At 46.4% G+C, this 16558-nt stretch overlaps 1 long non-coding RNA gene across 1 annotated transcript in view; it reads left to right on the forward strand.

Moving 5' to 3' along the window:
- Positions 1 to 209: 209 nt before the first annotated feature.
- The window catches only part of LOC135897964 (uncharacterized), a 139573-nt gene continuing 123224 nt past the window's right edge, over positions 210 to 16558 (forward strand). The window contains exon 1 of the long non-coding RNA XR_010563214.1: positions 210 to 310. This is a non-coding gene — a long non-coding RNA (uncharacterized lncRNA). The remainder of the gene's footprint in view (positions 311 to 16558) is intronic.

Here is a 16558-nt window from a genome sequence, read left to right on the forward strand (position 1 = left end):
TGGCAGATGCCCGACTCTATAAAGCGCATCGCTTTGCTCATGCTCTTTTAGCCGATGATTCATTCAACATTCCTGTCTGACGGGCGTATTTTTGAACACTTGACAGTGGCGCTCTGTATGCCACTACTTCCACGCAAGATATTAACCGGCCTTGATGCTTCTTCTAGCCTTTAATCCTTTTCGTTTTGTCATTATACCGTAGGATCTACGAGTTGGTTGGACGTGGCGGAGGCTTTCTGCTTCAAGATCCGTGACTGCTGCAGCGGCACCCGCAACTTTGCCCCGGCCAGCACCGTAGGTTACTGCGATGGTGAGCGCTATTGATTGCATCAGACTAACTTTTTTTCAATCGCGGAACTGCCAAGCGCGTTCGCTTCGGTGAACGAGCACTCATCTCCTGGCACTGACTGCACCAGCTACGTAGTTTTTCATTAAAGCAAGCATCTCTCTCGCATCTCAAATAGAATTACGACTGTAAATAAATAAATAAATAAATAAATAAATAAATAAATAAATAAATAAATAAAATTGCTGCGTGCCAGACTGGCTGAAGACGGCTTCCTGCGGCCACAGAACGAGGCACGCGCTTTCTGGGGCCAAAGAAACAAATCGGTCGCGGTGGCAGCTAGAGGAGGTTGTTGCGGCCACGCAAGGAACGGCTGAGCGCTCTCCGCAAAACCTCGATCCATTATCAGCAGGAGCAACTTTGTGTACAAACTGAGCCACGCACTACCACTTCCCTATGCAAATGGATGCGGCACGAAAAGCCCCGACGAAGCAAAAAGATGCACCCAATGCGCCGGCGCAAGCTCAGGTCGCAGAGATTCTTCCCCGATACTTGCAAGCCGATCGACCGGAAACGTACAGCTACCGATGTCACTCGCCGACGATATCTCCGTTTTCTTTTGACGGCAGCCATACATACTTCAGAGGCTAATAGAGTAGCCGGCTAAAGGAGCCTGCCTGAGGTCGGCCTAGTTGTCCTAAATTTGATTTCTCTGTTTTGGAATCTATTGCAGCGCTTAGCAAACGGAAGCTGAGCGATCACGTATATGGGGCTTTTAGCAGAAGTATGGGCCCTATAACAAGAGTGAAGTCGTCTAAACAATAAATGGACGCTCCTTTTAAGGCGCAAATAACAATAAAATAACTAAGCGTGCTTCTTATTATGTCGTTGAGTGAGAAGATGAAGTGCCGAATGCACGAAACTCTTGGCGTGAAAGATTGCTCTGTGATTGGCGAGTGCCTCGGCTGTCATGCCTCGTTGCCATTAAGCTAGGCTAAGCAGAGCACGAGCGAAATACTATCCGGATCAGGCTACATAAATGCGCAACAAGCTACAGAATCAGCATTGTAACCTATTTATCCGGCATGGAAGGCCTGCACATCATATTCACCGCAAATAAAGACCCCGTCTTTATTTGCGGTGAATATGATATGCAGTGAGCACCAACTAGTCCAAACTGAAGTTCTTCTGATGGAAGGCCTGTTTTTGTACATGTGGCTGAAGAAACCGGAATTTTTTGAAATTTTGCACCGATGGCTGTTATGTGCTGACCGTTCCCTAACCATTTTGATATCCGCCGGCGGTGTCAGTCGCAGGAATCATAAAGTTTTTGCAAATCTTCTAAAAAAGGAAAAGCAGATCCAGCTCAGTGCTGAAATCTAAATGACGCGATGACCCGAGTACAGGCTCGTATACGAGGCCGTACTCGGGTTACCGAGTCATCAGCTACAGCAATATCGTCTAACAGCTACAGGCTATAGCTTGTAGCTGTTATAGAGGTGCATGCGTAGAGAGGTGCGGCGAGATGAACCGTAAAAGAGCATAGAACCTTAAATAAATTTCAGGGTTCGTACCCCTTGTCTCCCAATGGCATATTCATTCCGTGGAATTGGCCAAGAATGGCCACATACCTAGTTGCGCAGACTCCGTGCCGAAGTTGTGTGTTCCTAAGCGTTCGCAGATGCGCGCGCGCATCTACGAACGCTTATGTGTAGCCCTATCAGGCGCAACGCAGAGTGCATTTCTGTACGGAAAAACCTGGTCAGTGAACGGCCACCTGCGCCAACTTCCAGGGGAGCTAGAACACCGTGCCTTGGCGCCCATCCGCCGAACAGTGCCGCAGAAAAGCATGTATGCGGCGCGAGCGAAGCTTTGACCAGAGTAAATTATTGCGATGTTTCGGTGGTGCATGTTCCTTCCAGCGAGCTACGTGGTCAACTGGTGCTCCTGAAGGACCCCCTCGAGAGATCGAGTTATCTTATTGTCGTGTACAAAACCTCGCGCAAAGAATGTGACGCAGCCTATATTGGCGAATCTGGAAACTTCTAAAAGCGCCTAAAGCGGCATTAATTCAATGTCGCCAAAGGCAACTCTGTTTCTAACGACCAGGGCTGGCCCTTGGATCTGCTGTGCTCTGAGCAATGTCGGCACCCGGCACCCCACCTGCATGATCTCGTCGCTTATTCCCGGTGCCGGATCTTCGACGAAAATCTATGGCCTATGGCGCACGAGAGGTGTTTTGCGCCTGGGCTCGCGCACCGCGAGTGAGTAGTATGGTCCCACGCAGCGCTTCCATGCTACCTGGCAAAGTTAGCTGAACTTCACCTGAACTTGGTCGCGGTCACTGCGGTTCCGCTCCTAGACACTGCGTTTTGGCAGCACCTATCAATCTACTGGAACGTATCCAGAAGAAGCGCCCGACTTCGCCGCGGTAGTGTAAGCGCCGCTGTATTTCTTCCGTTTCTTTTTCTTTCCTTCTTTATTTACTTGTCTTATTGTTCTTGCCGAATATATATTTCCGAGCTATAACCGCATAGATTCCGTTGTCCCTCGAGCGTCGTTACATTCTCACGGCCCCCTTTTCTTTAGCGCTGCTTTTCCTGGAATTAATTAAATAATTTATTTACGTGGTTTTACGTGCCAGAACCACAACATAATAATGAGGTAAGCCGTAGTGGAGAATCAACTGCGAAAGAATTCTGACCCCCTCAGGTTCTTTAGCGTGCACCTAATTAAAAGTTCGCGAGTGTTTTTGCATTTCGCCCCCTTCGAAATGCGGCTGCCGCGTACGCGATCGAACGGGCAACCTGGAGCTCAGCAGTGCGACGCCGTGGCCCCTGGGTTACCACATGGCTTGTTTCTCTGAAATTAAACTGAATTCAATCTTACTGGGGGATTTCTGGCTTACGGTCCTCCCTATGCTAAAGGCATTGCCCTTTCAACACAGTGTCATATATTATTGGAAGCTGTTCAGGCTCATTAATGTCATTTCTAAATTACTGCAATATTCTGAAATTGCTTTTGAAAGTCCCGATGTAAATTTCTTATGTCAAATTTGTTTTTTTCTCTTTAAACCAACCACTTTCGTGTACGACCTAAAATGCTTCTTCTAGCTGTAATATTTTATAGATTATTGCGACTGCCAATTAATTACCAGTAATAAGCGCTGATTATTATTTCCCAAATTACTGGACTCAGTTACGGCTTCAAATTGCCATGAAGGCTGAGCCAGCCAAGGCCGTAATATCTTTCCCGGAAAGAGGAGGACGAGGAGGAGGAGGAGGAAATAAAGACAGGGATGTTAACCAGAAATACGTCTGGTTGGCTACCCTACTCTGGGAGAGGGGAAAGAGGGAATAGAAAGATAAGATAGAGAGAGGGAGGGTACGGGGATGAAAACCTGGAAGGGGAGCTCGTGGTTACGTACCACCTCTGAAAGCACAATGCAGGTACACACTACAGATTAATTTAGGCTGGCACAGGGCATTCTTTCCCTACCCCAGTTGGATTTCTATTATGCAAAACATTATTGAAATAATATACTAAGGCAAAACCTTTTTTTTTTAAGAATTTGAACAAGAGTCGCGTTGCTTATTTTATTGTGTGACGTCATCGATATTGCAGTATTTTTGTGCATGTTAGCCCGTTATATGTAAACTCTTTGATCACTCCCATATCCAATGCAGTCCTTCTTTGTTGATAAATACTCCAGCACTGAGCAGACATTAAAAATATATGACATCACGGGGAGTTGGTGCGGGAATTTCAGTGTCTCCTCGCTACCTGCCCGCCATTTTTGTCTGCTTTGTGGCTTACGAAGCCTCCACTCACGGTAATAGCGACTTATTTAGTATTCGAGATGCGTAATCTGTTAATCCAGCATTATTTGATATTGCTCGTCAGGGCCCCTTAAGACAGCTCTTTGGTAGCTTCTTTCTGCATTCTGCAAGCAAAAATGACCGGTTTCTGCCGACGGTTTGCTGCAACTATATCAACGTTTTCAGGGGCAGCTTTGCCGCAGATTATGTAAGAAATGGCGCATACGTGAGCTGCATGCGTGAGAGACTCAACGCAGTCTATGTATGAGTATATCAGAGAGCGCAGCTCTTTCTTTTAAAGTCACGTGCAGTAGATGTATACGCGAAGCCTGGGGATCCACGAGATACGTTAAGTTTTTTGCCATGGATCGCTGGGACCGTCTTGGCGTACAGTGGCCAGTCATGAACGGGACCGTTTGCCACGAATGGCAAAACAACTGATTGCTTTTCGTGCGCAGGACGGTGATGCCTCGTAGTATAATACGAACTGGTCTGCTCTAGCCTCATCCTGGAGCTGTCGCTGGGCTTCCTGCTACCAGTGGCAGCGCGCTTACGCCACCATCGTCATGCACGGATGAAGGAAACATTAGCAGCAACCTGGTGGCATTCTTCGCGCGAATCAAATGTCTCGCTACTTGAGAAACAAGTTTTTAAATAAGTGCTTCGCTAAAGTCTAACTCATGGCGTTAGCCTGTATACCTCTAGTCACCGCGCTGTGACCCTGCTCTCTCGTGCCATCGTTACCTTGAAGCGGCCTTTCACAGAATCGTTCTCTTTTCCCATCAGAATAGTTGATAGTCCTATACGTGAGACTAATTGATGCCGACGGAGCAGTAGCGCGCCTTCCGGGGTAGCGCTCGCACTTTAAGTGCTCAAAGGACGGCGCTCTCCAGCCCGCTGGGCAAGCTCGGCAGCCGTCCGCCCTGGGAAGATTGAATTCTAGAACCCTGTTCGCTACAAGATCTGGGTCCAGGCTAATAAAGCACCCTTTCCTTGTGCGTAATTGGTGTGTGCTTAATTATCTTGGGTTCGCTACTTTTTTTATACTTCGAGCTCACGCGTACTTTCTTTATAGATTACGGTATTGTGTTTATACAGGTTAATCGAGAAGGGTGGGCTTCTGTATTTCTACTAGGTACAATGCTACGGCAAACCTGTTCGCATTTTTTTCCTTATACTGAAGCGAAATCTAAGAGAAAAATTATAGCGCAACCGCTGCTGCAGGACTTTGACGATGAACTTTGCGAACTCGCTGCGAGCTGTGCATAAGTTTTCCTCCCATGAGACAAGGAGTAACTGCCGCGGTATTCATGCGCCAACATATCTTCATGTGATTTACAAATAATAAACCATCAAGGCGTACTGTAAGAGCCAGTAAATGAAAGCTAAATGAATTTTTAACTAAATTGCATTAGTTAAAGCAAATTTAACAAATAAATGCATTCAATAAATGTCATAAGCAATCTTCACATGGTTAAATTCTGCATGGCTATACTAGTCGGCTTTCATGTCTCCAACTTTCTAAACACGCTTGTTTTCAAGCATAATTATCTCTCAAATCACGCACCGTTCTTTTCGGCTGATATTCAAATCCATTTGCGCGCCAAAAAAAGCCGTTCGTCTTTGCTGTCACTCTAGCTCAATATTCTCGACCTACACACGATGTGACTTAACCTACTTAAGCTATGACGTACTTAACGCTAGATGTCAACGATACGCGCTGATTATAAAACACACTAAAATATACGATTGCATAATCGTTCGGTGCACAGATTCTGAGGCGATGCCCAATGACGATGTCTCGCCGCTCACTTCTCATGAATTGTTTGGGCGGCGGGTGGGCGGGTGCACACGTTTCAAGCATATACACCGCCAATCATAAAAGGGTCTGTCTCGACCATTTTTAGAAGGAATGAAACTAATATTCATTTTCTTGCAATGTTATCAGCGGATCAAGGCCAACTTTCTAACACGGCGCGAGATCCTGCCGACATAGTTGTGAGATAATTAGGAAAATGCTGACGCTTTCTTGCCTTCTCCTCACTCCTCCGAATCCAGTGTTCAATTAATGAGATGATAAAGCATTCGTTATTCAGTATTCATTAATTTTGCTTATTTACCCATAATACATGTCGCGATCTGCCGGTCAGAGCAAAGGGAAATGATTAAACGTCTGACATCGCCCTGTTCCAGGTGGACGCGATAAACGGCGTTTTAAGCATCCAAAGTAGGTAAAAACGCAACACTAGTATTTCACGCACGCAGTGAACTTTATGCACTGGGTGTTCATGATTTTATTTTTTCAGGACCATACAGAATATAAAAAAATTGCCTGTGGCGGGCACACTACTAGTCCTTGAACTGGATTACTCGAAGAGGCGAACGTAATTTGCACAAGCAATCAAAATGTATAATCAGCTAATTAACGAAATTATACGAGTTATTTTTCAACTGGTTACCTTATGGGAGATATTGCAATTTGTAAATTGTAGTCGCCGAGTTCAAAAGCATCTCCACTTGGAACGAATTCATACACTCAGCACTGTGCACTGGGTATGTGTGCTTAGTTAAATGTGTTGATTCATCATACGATATGAGTGCTATTTGGGAAAAGGTTGAGTTTACACAATTGCTTAGAGCGTGCTACAGCGTCCAAAGATCTTGAAAAATCTATGAACAAAGCGTCTACTTGATGGCCTAAATCACGAGCAAGATTGACGTCAGGCGTTAATTCGATAAATTTAGTGATGGTGCTAAAGCCATGCTGCGCGTCCTCTATGATATATTTGGATTCAAGAACGCGTATGACTTGTTTATAGATTACGTGCTATAAGAGATTACATGCATGTAAAGAATTGGCATACGTAAGGAAGGAAGGAAGTGATTGATTGATTCCAATGAGCACTAAAATCGCGCTCAATAGGCATTAGGCTTATCGATTATACATCCAAGATGGTTAACAAATTAAACAAAATGACAGATTTTCGTTTCGTGAGTTATCAGATGAGACGCGTGCGAAGCAACCCGAAAAGTGTTCGTCAGAGTACACATATTCGTGTAATGTGAGCCAGAGTTTCATGTCTCAGCCAATTATGTTGTACTGCTATCGTCTTGCCGCCTCTGCTGGTTAACTGTGGGTTCGGGTGGTCACTGTAGAGGCGCCTGCTTTGTTTTAAGACTGTTTGAGGAATCGGTCTTGTGCTTTTACCTCATATAATTTAGACAAATTGAAATGAATATTCATCTGATAAAATTAATTTCCTTTCCGAAATTATTAAGGCGAAAACCTTATACGGCTCATGTCCGGCGTTACGCTTGCCGTCGCTATGGCGCCAAAATTTATATGGTGGGTTCGACTCCCACCAAAGGCCGTGGAAATACGAGCGAACCGGCCATATCTCCAAGTTCGATTGCAGCTGACATCGTGATGGTCGAGAGTAGAACCCACTACCTCTGGCGGGAGTCGCACCCACAACCTTTGGTGTTAATTAAGGCGAAATTAATTAAGGCACTCGAACTCACGAGCCAACGTGGAGATATGAGTGAACCGGCCATATCTCCAAGTTGGATTCCAGCTGACATCGTGAAGGTCGAGAGTCGGACCCCCTACCTTTGGTGTTAATTAAGGCGAAATTCATTAAAGTATAATTAAATAAGATATAATTAATTAAGATACCCGAACCCATGGTATTTGATGTTAATTAAGTCGAGGTTAATTATGAGCTGGTTAATTGTGATGTAGTTAATTAAGGCACTGGAACCTACGACCTCTGTTCGGAGACTTCAAGTTCTACCATGGCAAGGAAAATCGCGACAGTGCATTGACCGACGAATTCCAAAGGTTGAACGAACATCGTCTACATACGATTACCAAGGCATGTAGTGAACTGCCAAGTCAAGCACCCAGGTAGTGGCATTCGTCAACGTGCGACCTCTGTCAAAACATCGACAATACATTACACATCACATCAAGCTAATAGAAGCACGCACACATTCTGTGCTTGACAGAAACGAGGATGGAACCAGCAGATCCCAGAGAGTTGCCTGGGTATCGCTACGTCTCTGGCACACAACATCATGACAACACTGCAGCGAGTGTAGCCATCTACGTCAGAGGCACAGCACAAGCGACACTCGTGGACCTGAACGGTCAAGTCGACATCGGCGAAATATGTGGAGCACGATTGTATACGTGTTCAATTGTCGTCTGCGCTTACTTGGAACCCAATCGGTCAGAAAAAGCAGCAGGCAACATCATCGTCCGAAACATGCCACCCGACGTGCGCCAGCGCCCAATGATTATGGTCGGTGATTTCAACCAAAACGTTCAGACAAAGGCAGCATTTCTCAAGTGCATGGAAACCATTCTAGGTCTTGACCTTGCCACGCCAAAACAAGTCGTGTCAACGACTAGAGGAACGTCCATTGACTTGGCATTCCATAATGAAAATTCCATAAACGATATGAAGTGCGTCAGATGCTACTTCAGTGATCACAAGGCCATTGTAATGTCCGTGGATCAAGAGCTACCACCGCGGTGACCACGTGATGGAGTGTGGTCAGATTTGCATTCCGCTGACGATGAAATATGAGGTCTACGCGACATACACTATGTTAAAAGAAAACAATTTCATTCAGCGAACCTGCGTATCTGTTTTGATGGTCTTAATAAACTTTCCAACTTCGTTCTAATGTCCCACAAATCACATGGAACAAGTGGAAATTTCTAGGCGACCGAAAAAAAGCATAAGAGAAAAACTAGTAAAGAGAAAACAAGTAATAGGAATTAACAACGCCTACGAACGAGAATGTCAAAGTAATTCAGTGAACGTCTCGTGAGTTACGATGAATATACAAATTCGTTCGCAATATAAGCAAGGAACAGCCACGAATAGTCATTCCTACAACGCCGTTTGTGCACGCGTACTAAGAACAAAGGATGGGGCGACAGAGAAATGTAAGTGTACTCGAGCTGAAAGATCCCGGGAGTGTGATAGGTAATCGAAAATGAGTAATACCTAGCCGGAATATACACAAAAGCTCTCTATCATTCAGTATCCCCCCTTTCGTTATTTTATCTTTTATTATTATTGTTATCTTTTATTGCTTTTAGCGTTCGTTCTGCCGTATATTTAAGTACAGCTCGAGCGCTATCCCTGCTCTTTGCGCTGCAGGCGTCAGTCAGACCGTGGTAAAGTACGCATTCACATCTGTATTTTTTCACCCAAAAAGATCGGGTCTGGGAAACGAGGAAGGCAGGCAACCGGAGTAGTGGGGGAAAGGCGGGTTGGTGGAGGGACACAGAGAGGCACACGCTCTTGCAGAAACCTGCGGAGAGAGAGGCTGAGGAAAGGGGCGCCAGAGCAGAGCGCAGACGGTAAGTGTGGATTACGGAGCAAAAGCGAGACGCCGCCACCAACGGATTACAGCACGCTTGTCCAAATTGCGAGGCTGGAGGCATAGAAGCGCGCCTGCTGGCCAAGCCTAACCCCTCGCCGTCACACGCCCTCTTCCCTAGTCGCCTTTGGGATCGAAACGAGAGAAATAACAGACGAACAGACGGCAAAAAAAAAACAATATGCGCGAAACGTGCGGGAGATTGGGCTACAAGGAATAAACTTTAAATAAAGAAACGCCTGGAAGCGCAGCAGCAAAAACTAACAGGAACGGCGCTGCAGAGAGAAGCGAGCCAGTACGCGCAGGGTCGCTTCTGTCTGCCGGAAACCTACAATCCCCTCTTCATCGGCGCCGTCCTACATTCGGAGCGCGCACGGCTCGTTCTCACTCGCGGCAGATCACCCCCGTGGCAGGAGGAACAAATTCTGCAGAGGCAGAAAAGCCGAGCGGAGTGCAGCGCTCGTGCGTGGTTCCCGCCATGCAAATCAGGTAAGGAGTCACACGCAGGCGCCCGGCAGAGCAGCCCTCGCGCTCGACCCACGCACGGCGCGCGAGGCTATCGCAGTTTTTCTCTTCGGCAGAAACCTAATTCGCTGTTGCAGCAGTTCATTCCGAGGTGTTCTCTAATAATTGGACTTCGGAAATAAAAGTGGCGCCGAAGAACAAAAAGAAAACGAGGACATTGGCGGCAGCGGGGTAATGCTTGTCCCCCCTACCTCCCCCCCCCCTCCGATACCTTTTCTTTCGTATGCCCTTGTTTCTCCTCTTTTCGTCTTTTCATTTCTTGCTCATTCTCTCAGCTAGCTGAATGTTCGTCTGCGTGCGCTATGGGTCGGTGCGAAAGCGAGGCGATAGAAGACTGTTTCGCCGTTCCGCCATGCCTTCTATAAATTACAATCTTCCTATTGCAACGCCGAGCCACTTGGGAGACTCGGGAGAAAGGGAGAAGGCCGCGTCGCACCTCGCTTTTCTGCGCCCAGAGCGGAATAGGGCGAGAACCGCGAAAACGAAAGCTGCGCCCCGTCTTTATGCCCGACAACCCTATAGCCTTACGCACTGACTCACGCAAGCCCATGCAGTTCTTGCGCCGGCGCAACCGATCGCGCACCAAGAGAGGGAACGCGGTAGATTTCATGAACGCCGCCTAGGAGCGCGCACCTGCTGTGCAGCCGGCGAGATCATAACTCTCCAGATGTTAAAGCTACGTACATAAATCGAAGCGCAAGCTGCGTCGTCGACGGGCAGTTGGGTGTCAACAAGTGCCATTCGTCGGAAACCCCTACGTCGCGCGAGACCTCTGTCTGCATTCGCAGACGAGACGATGTTTCTTCGATCGAATAAATGTGGTGGAACATTTTCAGCTCCGTCGCACTCGTATAGCCCGTTCGGACCAAACAGGGTCTGTCCGCTTTGTTTATTTCGCTGACGCCTCAACCACGGTCACGTACGAATCAGAGTTCTCTTGCACGCATTAACGCAGGATATGCAACCCATTCTGAAGCACATGACGACCGAAGCAGTGCGCACGCATCATCTCCTGCTGCTGTTCTTTAAAATGCAGGCGGCTTGATCGGTCAACCGCCTCGAGCCTCATGCAGCACCTCAGCTTCTCTTTATCTGTCCTATTTTTTTTTTCCTTGCAGAAATGTGAGAGTTCAAACGCGATTGCCCGATACTTCAAACGTCTGAAAAGATACCACAATACCGACAGAGGGCTACCTCCTGTTTTCTCGCCCTTTACGTTCCTTTCACGGGGCTATCGCAAACATGTGTCGTTTAGAATTCCCGGGAACAGCAGCGGCCGCGCGTCCGGCTTCACCGGCAGCCGAGAAGCCGCGGCACGCTGCGCAAAGCGAGGTGGATGTCCGCGCAAGGTGCGCGATCCAAGCTTATCATCTTAGTGATCTTCGGCCGAGCCGGCGCGAATCAATCATTTTTTTTTCTCCAATCCGGATATCGTGTCTTTCTCTTTGCTTTCGACGCGGTCGCGAGTCCGCAGTGGTACAGCAGGTTGGCATCGCACGGGTGCCGCCAAAGAAATGAACTCGTGTGTTCGGTAATCGCATTTTCGATGCGGCCGCCTTCCATCAAGAAACATTCTAGAGAACCCTTAGATACGTTTTGTGACTTCTTTAAGGATTGAGTGATTGCGTATGCTGACGAAAAATGAAGGTCCACAACGCTTTCTGTTCTCTTCTTGTATTTGGCTTGAATGAATGCTTTTATACGGCGGGCTTATTTGCCGAAACCGTGGCATGTCACGCCGAAACTTGAAGGTGTCTGTTACTGTAAGAATATGCGAAATTTAATAATTAGCTTTGAAAGAGTAATTTTATCACACCAACACATGAGTCCAAGAAAGTGCCCACCTTTCCCTGTGTGCGCGCGGTGTCCTTTGCGTCATTATTGCACTGGCTTTTAAAACAGTATTAACGGAATTGCTGCTTCGGTGACAAAGGTTTGGCTGCTTGACATCGTTGCCAAAAGCATAAACCTGAAAATCGAGTAATATGTTTTGGGCGGCTCTGGAATTCGGCTCATCCTCGTTTGGAAGCCAGTACCTTTAATGGCCGTGTTGTCAGCTCTGCTGCACAACCAGGAATCACGGATATAAGAGGCGAGCTTGATCGCTCTGCAGCCAAGTGGCGTACCACGTGCTTTGATATTGAAAATTCTCGTGATGACGCTAGCAACGACGTAAATCCCCATATGATAACAATTACTGAATTACGGCGAGTTACGACGAACACGCCAGGCGCCTGCATGGACTCATCAAGCTCACGCACATCTTGTCAGCGAAGTCCATTGACACTCTTCATAACCGCTCTGCCATGGTACGAACGAGCACGCAGGCTCGCTATAAGGCGTGCATACTATTTAGTTTTATGCCTAATTTTGTTAGTGGGTTTTGGGCATACCAATTTCGAAACAAGCTTATGGGTCTTTCCGAGAGCCGCTGTTGAAGCGAGCTGAATGCGGTGTCCTCAATCTTCGTGAAACCCCTCGAATATTCCACTGAGTATCGCAGATTCTTCTCAAATGGTTTTTCTCCGTGTAAAAATTACTCCAAACTGAGACAAATTTCATGGACTCCCATACGTCAAGCATGGCATGGCAATTTGGAACGGGCTTTTGGCAGCGAAATTCTGTGCCATTTGTGTGGGATGCGTGGCTAAACTTGTAGGATGTATTTCCGACAAAAACCGTACTACTCTAAACCTTGCGGCCACTGGGGGCGCTGTTTGTACGGAAAGACATAAATGGGGATTCACCCAGGCGTTAGGCTTTAAGGACAGTGTAGAAAAACATAAATGAAATTGTGGCTCTGGTGACTCGTAAAGTTCGGCTGGAAGGCTGCCGGTGCAAAGGAAAGAAAAGCATGTACTGACGGGAGCTTTCTATTGTGAATAATGTAGGGTTGAACATGAAGGTATCTAAGAATATAAATATACCAGAAAGTTTCAAAGAATTAGTTTGCTGGTATACGCTCCATTCTAATGATTATGCTCATATCATCATCATTATCATCATAATCATAATCATCATCATCGGCACGAGTGACGCGACCGTAATAAAATTTAGAGCACTGCAGGGCCACACTAGTATGAATAAAAACAAAACACTATTTTTAAAAAGGCCGGGTGTAGTGCTCATTGGTGGCCCTCAGTCTCTCGCTGGAAGTATTCCTGAGGGACGGCTCAATCATTTCTGCAACGCACACTTAATCGAAGTAGATGTTAGTGGTAGTCAGCTACTCGGGAGAAGGTGTAAGGAGTAGTGCGAGGAGTGTGGTAAAGAATCATGGTTACCCGAGTTAGGTTTTTGAAACTCGGTATCGTGTTTAAAAGTCTACTGCAATGGAGACTATCGATTAGTCGAAAGGTTGCCGGAAGAATAGCTTTGAGTCCGTCCGGAAAAACAGCAAAAGAGGTACAACATTGAGACAGGCTTGTTGTCCATACAAGTATGATTGACTCAGCGCAAAACCTGCTTCGAAAAACGACTGCTCAGTAATATGTAGGTAACTGATAAGGCGGTTATGGTATTGCTTAAAAGATATTGCGCGACATAAAAAACGACACGGACGTGAAAGAAGACGACACGTAACCATGTTACATGATTTCGCACTTCATTTCCGTGTAAGCGCATGCGCGATCTAAGTGCATGCCATGTATAAAATGACGCAGTGGCACAATAAACTTAGTTGAAAGTTTGCGCTTGGTGTGTCGTCTTCTTTCACGTCCGTGTCGTTTTTTATGTCGCGCAATATCTTTTAAGCAATGGATTACCAACTTGCCCGGAATGCTGCTCTCATACGGTTATGGTATTTTGTGCGCCTGTATAGGAAAGACGTTGATTCACAGTAGAGAAAAAGAACAGGAAAACTGACCAGTGAACATTACGCTAACGGCGGTGACAGCGACGAAGAAAAGGTTGTAAAACGTAAAGTGAGAGAGACGAATAATTTGCACACTGGATAGGAACGATGGAGCGAGAGGAACCTCTGAAGTTATATGGAACAGCAAAGAATTAAATCAAAAGAAAAAAGTATTATGATAATTCAAAGGGCATTACTGCTCGAAGCCAGTCAGGGTTTCTGAGACAAATGTGAGAAAATTTCCTGTTCAGCACTTTTCATGCTTGACATCGGCCAAGGTGGCATAAATGGTCCGACTATTCGCATTGCAAGCTCGAAGAGTCACAGCAAGAAATGAGCGTTGTCCCAACTGGGTGGTTTGATCCGACTCAAAGACGGATCTCGAGCATAAAATTGCATTCTTGTCTCATCGTAACGACTTCTACTCTATGATTTTTCAAGGCACTGACGGTTGTTTTCTTGGTTTTGACAATCAAGGTAATTTTCAATATACCCCAAGCCATTATTGCATAGAACCAAATGGAATAGCAGACAGAATGACCACTGCCTCCCTGTGTCGCTCACCGCCACTCATCGTGGATACAAACATGTTCTTAGTTCGAGAAAAAAGCTGCGCATGGCCACGAGGTTCCCCGTGCACAGAGGGAGATAATTGCTTCATAGAACCGACCAGTTCCTGTGCTTTCCAGAAAGCCTAAATATGTACAGAATCATCGACGCACTTCTTCATCGAATATGCCTGGACGTGGCCAACACGTCTACAAACTTAGATTCTGACACCACATTACGGAGAGGGCGTCCTTCGAATGTGGCAACCGAGATGCTTCTACATAACATGTGATTGCATAGTGCCCTACTCGATGTAACCGGCTGTTAGAGCTGCTGCATGATAATAATGTAAGCATTTTAGATCAGTGGCCTTTCACCGTAGCTAACGCTGTTAGACCCTGGTGGCGTACCTCGACGAAGGGCAGTGACACCTATTCGGATACTCTCCTAGCCCTTGGAAACATTGTTCAAACAGACTACCTAGTTCATTCTCTCTGAATTGACGGTAAGGATTTCCTGCTTTATATTGAGGTCCTTTTTGACGTACATGTGTCACCACTTTACTAAAGGTCCCGGTGTCCGCTTTTCCCATTTGCCACTACACTTCCGGGTCGCTACAACATTGCCTATATATTATAGCGCTAGCTTTCTCGTTTAAGATAGGTAATGTTTGATGTTAGGTTCTCTATATGCTGTAGTCGTTCGCGTGTTGTGGCGCTTATTTCGGCAAAGTAAGTGTGTTGCAAGTCGAGCAGTGTTCTTGCGCGATATTAAACGATACGTCTGACTGTGGACAGAAATTTGTTTATTGCGTCAAAGTGAAAAAAGGTGTATGTGTGGGAAGCATGAAAAACCGGCCACATTGGAGATAAATGTACATGCATATAGTCATAAGAAACCAGCAAACAATGACACCAAGGATCGAGTTGGGGAAATTATCTGCCGGTCTTATTTGAAATAAACAAACTATAAACAAGTGGAAAGGAAAGTCGATCAAAATACGACTGGTCGTAGGTGGGATACGAACCCACGTTTCGCATTACGCGTGCGCTGCCCTTAAAAATTGAGCTACCGCTGCGCCGTTTCCCCATCCACTTTCTGGGATATGTGTGTGTGTGTGCGTGCGTGCGTGTGTGTGTGTGTGTGCGCGTGTGTGTGTGTGTTTGTGTGTGTTTGTGTGTGTGTGCGTGCGTGCGTGCGTGCGTGCGTGCGTGCGTGCGTGTGTGTGTGTGTGTGTGTGTGTGTGTGTGTGTGTGTGTGTGTGTGTGTGTGTGTGTGTGTGTGTGTGTTATAAAGGAACGAGGCAGGAGCACTTAGCTGCTCAGTGACCTGGTACTATGGTAGGACAGGCCCTGTAGATACTCCGGACTATCATCATGCGCCCCTGCGCTCATACACCCCTATGTCCGTCCATGGTCACAGGGGCGCAGCATGACAGTCCGACGTATCCGCGAGAACTTTATTTTATGGTCATAGCGCTTGACTTCGGAAGCGCAGTGGTTTTTGAACATGCAGCTATGGGAGTGGTTGTACACTTATCTCAATATCAGTGTGGACTTGCTAGTTTTTCCTTGATCGTACTGAAAATATTCCACCGCAACGACTACTAGCCCTCTAGGGCTGCAGAAATAACTTGAACCAGCTTGTGATACTAATGCGAGATTTTAATCCAATATTTGATTTGGAAGTGTGTGTTGGGAGGAGGGACTTTGACGGAGGAAATATCTGCCATTAGTCCATGGTCTGCTTTTGGCGAGGGAGATGAATCAAACAAAGCGCTTCAAGCGCATATCAGTGGCGTTTTCATTTTTCCTACTGTACACTGCATTCACAATAAGGTCGCGCATAAACACATCCTAAATTTGCTGGAGGCAGTCGGAGTACGCGGCCGAGTGTTTTAATTGATACGCGACAACTTGCCAAAGAAGGCCTGCTTAATTTGTGCAGAGTGAAGACTACTGACTGGTGACTATAATACTGCGCTGCTTACTAGACTGCTGACTATTTATTACACAACCATAGGGTCTCCCATGGGAGCGTATTTACCTTCACTCTGTTTGTGGCACTCCGGTTGTCCTTGTTTAACTTTTGCTAAAGGCGATTCGCCTCTCAATATGCACTGACAATATT

This window comes from Dermacentor albipictus, chromosome 1 (assembly GCF_038994185.2).
Source record: "Dermacentor albipictus isolate Rhodes 1998 colony chromosome 1, USDA_Dalb.pri_finalv2, whole genome shotgun sequence".
Classification (NCBI taxonomy): Eukaryota; Metazoa; Arthropoda; class Arachnida; order Ixodida; family Ixodidae; genus Dermacentor; species Dermacentor albipictus.